Below are 7,070 nucleotides of genomic sequence, written 5' to 3' on the forward strand. Positions count from 1 at the left end.
CGGTCAGTAGCGAACCACTTTGGCGTGGGCAAATCTACCGTGGGGGTTGCTGTGATTGAAGTAGGCCACGCAATCGTTGAGCAACTTCTCTCAAAGGTAGTGACTCTCGGAAATGTCCAGGACATCATAGATGGCTTCGCCGCGATGGGATTCCCAAACTGCAGTGGGGCTATAGATGGGACTCACATCCCTATCCTGGCACCAGCCCACCAGGCCAGCGAGTACATTAACCGAAAGGGCTACTTTTCAATGGTGCTGCAAGCACTGGTAGACCATAGGGGACGTTTTACCAACATCTTTGTTGGGTGGGCGGGCAAGGTTCATGACGCGCGTGTGTTCAGGTACTCTGGTCTGTTTAGACGCCTCCAGGCAGGTACTTTCTTCCCGGACCACAAAATAACGGTTGGGGATGTGCAGATGCCTACAGTGATCCTCGGGGACCCAGCCTACCCGCTAATGCCCTGGCTCATGAAGCCCTATACAGGCGCCTTGGACAGAGAGAAGGAACTCTTCAACTACCGGCTGAGCAAGTGCAGAATGGTGGTGGAGTGTGCTTTCGGACGTCTCAAGGGGAGATGGCGGAGCTTACTGACTCGCTCGGACATCAGCGAAAACAATATCCCCGTAGTTATTGCTGCTTGCTGTATGCTACACAATCTCTGTGAGAGCAAGGGCGAGACCTTTTTGTCCGGATGGGAGGTTGAGGCAAATCGCCTGGCTGCAGTTTACGCTCAGCCAGACACCCGTGCCGAGAGAATATCCCAGCGGGAAGCGCTGTGTATCCGGGAGGCTTTGAAAGCAAGTTTCCTCGGAGAGCAGGGTAACCTATGACTCTCCACTTGCTTTCAAGAGAAACTGACCCTGGGCCTGTGTCTGTATGTGTTGATTTCGATCTGTGGTTACATACCCCGTTCTCCAAGTTTCCCCCACTTCCAAAGCACGTTTTAAAGCAAATTAATTGTAACACTCATTATTAATAAATCTTTGTTTTACTTTGCATTTCTGTTCAGGTGTTGAAACATGGACGCATACTGTGCTGGGCACGGTGTGCACTGATGTACAGACCGCTTGTTCCATAGAGGAATGACATCCTCCTGCTCCTACATAGGTCTCTGGGGTGGGGGACGGTTGCAAGTGGTTGTGCATGAAGGGGAGGGTTTGCAGGAAGGGGTGGGTTTGCAGGAAGGGGCGAGTGGTGCCTTCTTTGGATAGGGGTTTGGATGACGGCAGTGGGCTGCGGGTTTGGGCGTAGGAAGGGGTGTGGGGGAAGGGTGAGTATCTGTCCGTGGATGAGGGCTCTTGTTGGGGCTCAGGGCAGTGGAGAGGCTCGTTGCTACGGTGGAAGTGCATGGTAAGGGCAGCGTGCCTTAACATTAAGGGGGTGGCAGGCGCTAGGACCCTGGACAAGCATACACATCACAGAATGACCCGGGGCAGCATACACCACACAGAGTGACCCTGGTGCCTACTGACTGCAATGTGTGTGTGCCCTGCAGTTGATCATGGCCCCAAGTCTGTACCCTGGTAATATAGGCTATACCGTGCAATTATAAATCCCCTCCCCCCCCATACACAAAAAAATCCTCTGACACGAAAGACGTGACCGAAACAGTGAATAACAGCAAACAGCTTTTAATAATCTAATACACAGTGGGGGGATGAAACTTGGATTTGGGACTGGGTGAGCCTGTAAGGGAAGCACTTCTACAAATGTATAGCGTGAGAGGTGTGTGGTACATTAGCGCTATGCAGTGGTGCAGTGACAGTTCTCATGGCCCCTACCGCCCCGCCGTCTTGTACTTTTGGGTGGGGGGGGGCAGGACTTCTTGGCGGGGGAGGGCGGTTGCAGATACACTGCAGGGGGGCTCTGTCCTGCTGCCTGCGGTCCTGCATAATATCAACAAGGCGCCGGAGCGTGTCCGTTTGCTCCCTCATTAGCCCAAGCAGCGTTTGAGTCGCCTGCTGGTCTTCCTGCCGCCACCTGTCCTCCCGTTCGATGTGTGTGCAATGCTGTTGACATAGGGTCTCCCTCCACTGTCTCTGCTCGGCCGCCTCGGCTCTGGAGCAAGCCATCAGTTCCGCGAACATCTCGTCCCTAGTCTTTTTCTTTCGCCGCCTAATCTGCGCCAGCCTCTGCGAGGGGGATGCCGGGGCAGTCCGGGAAAGAGCCGAAGCTGTGTGATGGGAAAAGTAACTGATTTCCTTGAACAGATACATGTTGCGAACAGTGAACACAGTCTAATCAGTTTCTCTGAACAAGACCATACAGGGCAACAAGTCTCACGAGATCTCAGGACAAGTTCGAGATTTCGGAATACGCTCTCATTGGCTGCGGCATTGCACAGGAGAGCAGACAAGTGGGGAGAGACAGCTGAATCTGTCTAGCAGACAGTCCTGGTAAGCCTTACAGTACATTCTGCTTATCAGTTAATGGATAGCTGTGCCCTCCCGCTAAAGGCAATCTGGAAATCATATACTCTGACCCTTTTCCAGCCACTCCCGCCAGTGCACGGGAAAGATCAATGTATGCTTTTCCTATGTGGCCTACAACACGTGGCTGTTAAGCGAGGGTCATTGTTATGCAAAGTAAAAGTCAACCATTCACAACAGTAACAATACACTAATTGCCCTAATTAGATGCAGCATTTCATGAACGAGATCACCCTGATGCGGGTCCCTCGGAGTCACAAAGAGCGGATGCTAAGGGAAGCCCTGCAGAGACCAGGACCATATGCGGCCATGCTTGTGGAGGCGATGATTCCCATCTACATAAGGATGTCCTGGCGCGGAAGAGTGTGCTTCCACGGAGCACCCAACAAGGCACCTCTCCCCAGGAACCTCCTGCGGAGGCTTTTCGAGGACCTAAATGAGACCTTTCTTGAATTGTCCCTGGAGGATTATTGTTCAATCCCTATATATGTGGACCTACTTTTCATATAGTTTTTCATTGAAAATTTTATATATAGTATTTCTATTTTTTATACCTGTTTTATAAAAAATAAATGTTTACATGTTTATAGCACTTACCGCCTGATCCTTCCCCTGATTCAGAGTCCGGGTTAACGGCCGGGGAGGGTTGGTAGGGGATCTCTGTGAGGGTGATGAAGAGATCCTGGCTGTCAGGGAAAGTGGTATTGTGTTGGCTGTCGCCTGCGCCGTCCTCCACAGACCCTTCCTCATCTTCCACATCGGCGAACATCGAGGAGGAACTGTCCAGGTTCACTATGCCATCCACTGAGTCCACGGTCACTGGTGGGGCAGTGGTGGCAGACCCACCTAGAATGGCATGCAGTGCCTCATAGAAGCGGCATGTCTGGGGCAGGGCTCCGGAGCGTCTGTTTGCCGCTCTGACTTTTTGGTAGCCTTGTCTCAGGTCCTTGATTTTCACGCGGCACTGCATTGCATCCCGGCTGTATCCTTTCTCTATCATTGCTTTGGAGACCTTCTCGAAGGTCTTTGCATTCTGCTTGCTGGAGCGCAGCTCCGACAGCACAGACTCCTCGCCCCACACACCGATCAGATCCATGACTTCCCGGTCAGTCCATGCTGGGGACCTCTTTCTATTCTTGGATTGGCCGGACTCCTCTGCTGGAGAGCTCTGCATCGTTGCAGGTGCTGCGGAGCTCGCCCCGATGTCCAGCCAGGACGTCAGATTCAAAGTGCCCAGACAGGAAAATGAATTCAAATTTTCCCGGGTCATTTCCTGTGTGGCTGGTCAGAGAATCCAAGCTCCGACTGCTGTCCAGAGCGTCAACAGAGTGGTGCACTGTGGGATAGCTCCCGGAGCTACTAAGTTCGATTTGCATCCATACCTAGCCTAATTCGAGCTAGCCATGTCGAATTTAGCGTTACTCCACCTGTCGGGTGGAGTACCAAATTCGAACTAAAGAGCCCTCTAGTTCGAATTAAATGGCTTCCTGGTGTGGACGGTTGAGCGGTTAGTTCAAATTAACGCTGCTAAATTCGAATTAAAGTCCTAGTGTAGACCAGGCCTAAGCGAGGAATTACTGTACTGATGGCCTTAAAATGGAAGACTAAAACATGTGTTTATATACAAAGAGTGGGGGTTATTAAACACCCTCTGTATTTAATTGTCCTTCCTATGCAATTTACAATTCGCCCACACCTTGGATAAGATGTAAGGGGGCCAGTTTTGTGGGGAAAATTAGTAATACCCTAATTAGGTTGGTTTACTTCAACAATTATATGGATGTTCATATAACTAGATTATACTACATGCATAAGAAGAGAAAGTAGAAAAGAAATAAAGACGGGTCATTTGTTCTGGAGCACAGTCAGACAGGAGAGCTCACTACTCACTTAATGCCCAATGTTTTGCACTACACTACACTGGTTGTACCTTCTCATGCCAACTCTTCACTTCCCTTGTGGCAGGAGTCAGAAGAAAGGCAGTATTATCTGGATTTTGTTTATGAACTCCAGAAGGGATCTTATGCCAAAACAGCAGATTGTTCAGGAAAGGAATGTGTTCATCTCAGAAAACATGTGTAAGCCCTGTAGCATGAAGCTTTAGAGCAGTGACACTCAGACTGTGGCTCTCAAGCCGCAAGTGACTCTTTAATGTGTGTCCTGTGGCTCTTTGCAGAACATGATATTAAAACACTGTGTGAGTATTAACCAGTCAGGATGATTTTACTATGTTATTAATCAACTAAGTTATTAACTTGCATTAAGTTATTAACTTATTTGCTGGGCAAGTAATTTAACTAAATATATAAAACTAAATATTTCCACTGTCATTCACATTACTGTGGCTCTTTTGAATAACATTGATTGCTAATTTGGCTCCTGAACCACTGAGGTCTGAGTATCACTGCTTTAGAAGGTAGGGGGCTTGCTACTACCATCTGTTGGTGAAGAGAGGAAAGAACAATCAAGATTTAGTTGGTGTTGGTCCTGATTTGAGCAGGAGATTGGACTAGATGACCTCCTGAGGTCTCTTCCAATCCTAATATTCTATAATTCTGTGATTCTAAGAGCATCTTTGTAAGCTGTTTACCTAGATCTCCAGACAGGCAGAAGTTTCAAAGGGAAAGAAGCTCCTTGCCACTATCTGTTGGTGAATGGAGAAAGAACAGCTACAGAGAGGGCTTCATCTGCATAAATATTCTACCCAGAAATCTTTCAAGAAACATTTGGGGAGCCGCCAGAACTGAAGGGAAACTCTGAACTGGTGGTGTAGTGGGACAGAACTGGGAAGGGACTAGGGAGGAAGGAGGTTCCTACCTTGTAGCAAGCACTCTGCACAGAAGTCATATATGCCATTGATTCACCCACCACTGTAGACCCTGTGTAGAGGAGACTTTGTGGTGAGAGCAGCACTCATAGGCTTTTAGGCCAGAAGGGACCGTCATGATCTAGTCTGACCTCTTGCTCACTGCAGTCCACAGAAGCTGAGGTGGCTCTTCGCTGAAGCCACAAAGGGCAGCAGCAGAGTTGAATGAACTCTGATGAGGGTCTTTCTACCCATCACCAAGAAAACTGAAATCAGTAAAGTGGAGTTAAGTGGTGGCACCTTTGGACTAGACCAGCAGCACTTGTCCAAGGGGCTGGAGACAGGCCGGTCTGAATGCATTCCTGGATTCTGGGACTGCACTAACCACTGACATCAATCCATGAGTGGGGAGTAGCAAAGGTGGGAAATGAAAAGTTACAGGGACATTTGTCTCTCAAGGGTTCATGTTAGTGGGCTTGGGAACTAAGTTAGAGGACTGCTGCCAAAGATACCATGGGGGTGGGTATTTTACTTATTGTTTGTGTATCTATTGTTGATTTATTATGTTTTCCCAAGATGATACTATGTTCTCTTTTCCCCCGAGTAGTTTCCCCTTGTTTAATACAGAGGGTCAGTGCTTGTGAGTGGGAAATATTGCCTATTAAAGGTGCTCAGGGAACATATTTAGTTTTTTCCAGGTTTCTGGGTGGGGGCTTGCGCCAATAATGTTTGTTAATTTTAGGAGGAACCCCTAGATGTTTGAACCCAGCCCTTGTTGCTGCTGACAACACCTGTCAGAAGGATTACACATTTACCAAAAAAAGCCCAAAAGTCATATATAGTGCTCTTTCCTTTTCTTTTAAATGAAGACAAGATAATGCTGTGGTAAGACATGGCATGGATTATCCTGACGCTGTGCCATTACAGCAATACAGAACAGGCAGGAAAGGAGTCTTTCATATTACATAACTTATTTTTCTGGGCTTGTCTGGGAAATGGAGCTCAGTTGTATCCAAACTAGTTCCAGGGTGTCTTGTATCAAGTAAAGTTGCCAACACAATAAGCATATTCTTTGGCTGCTGTTTAGAAATACATACCCGTGCCATTCTGTTTTTTCACATACTTCTTAATCTTGTGCAATGTTGATTTCCCATTTAAAAACAACTTGCCAGAACACTATAAAAATAGGGGTGTAGGTGTCAAGTTACAAGCATGGGACTGATTGAGCTGAAGAGAAGATGTTATGTTAGTATGGAAGTGACTATACTAAGATCTGTGCCTCTGAGCATGCCCAGTGAGATGTTTCCAGAAGTCTGAGCAGTGTCTGGCTGAGCTGAATGCTCATGCAGTTAATAAAAGTGCTTTTTCTGTCCTGGCTGCCTTGAATGCTTATTATACATTACATATTTTATCGTAAGCTTGAGGTTTTCCACATATTTTTGGATATAAGATAGAAAGGGAAGTTATTGTTCATGTTGCCAGGCCTTAAGAGAACATGGGCAATTTAATTGCAATGTTTTCCCTTTTTAAGATAGGCAATTAAGAAATACAGATTGAGGACAATTGCAGTTTATGCCAAACTCACCTATCAGATATTGCACTCTTAGTTCAGTTTTCTCCGAGCTCAGTTTCTAACAAAAGGGGAAATGTAGCTGCTATAACTTTCGTTATTATAGAAGTACTTATATGGCCCTATGCTGCAGACCTTACACTGAGTAGCATTTATTTACCAGAGTTTTGCCTTTGGAGTTTGAGACTACATGTGTAAGTGCTACTCTGTGTGAGTACAAGTTACAGAAGAGTACCTTAATGAATAAAGCCTCATAGCACTACT

This window comes from Mauremys mutica, chromosome 11, assembly GCF_020497125.1.
Source record: "Mauremys mutica isolate MM-2020 ecotype Southern chromosome 11, ASM2049712v1, whole genome shotgun sequence".
NCBI classification, from domain to species: domain Eukaryota; kingdom Metazoa; phylum Chordata; order Testudines; family Geoemydidae; genus Mauremys; species Mauremys mutica.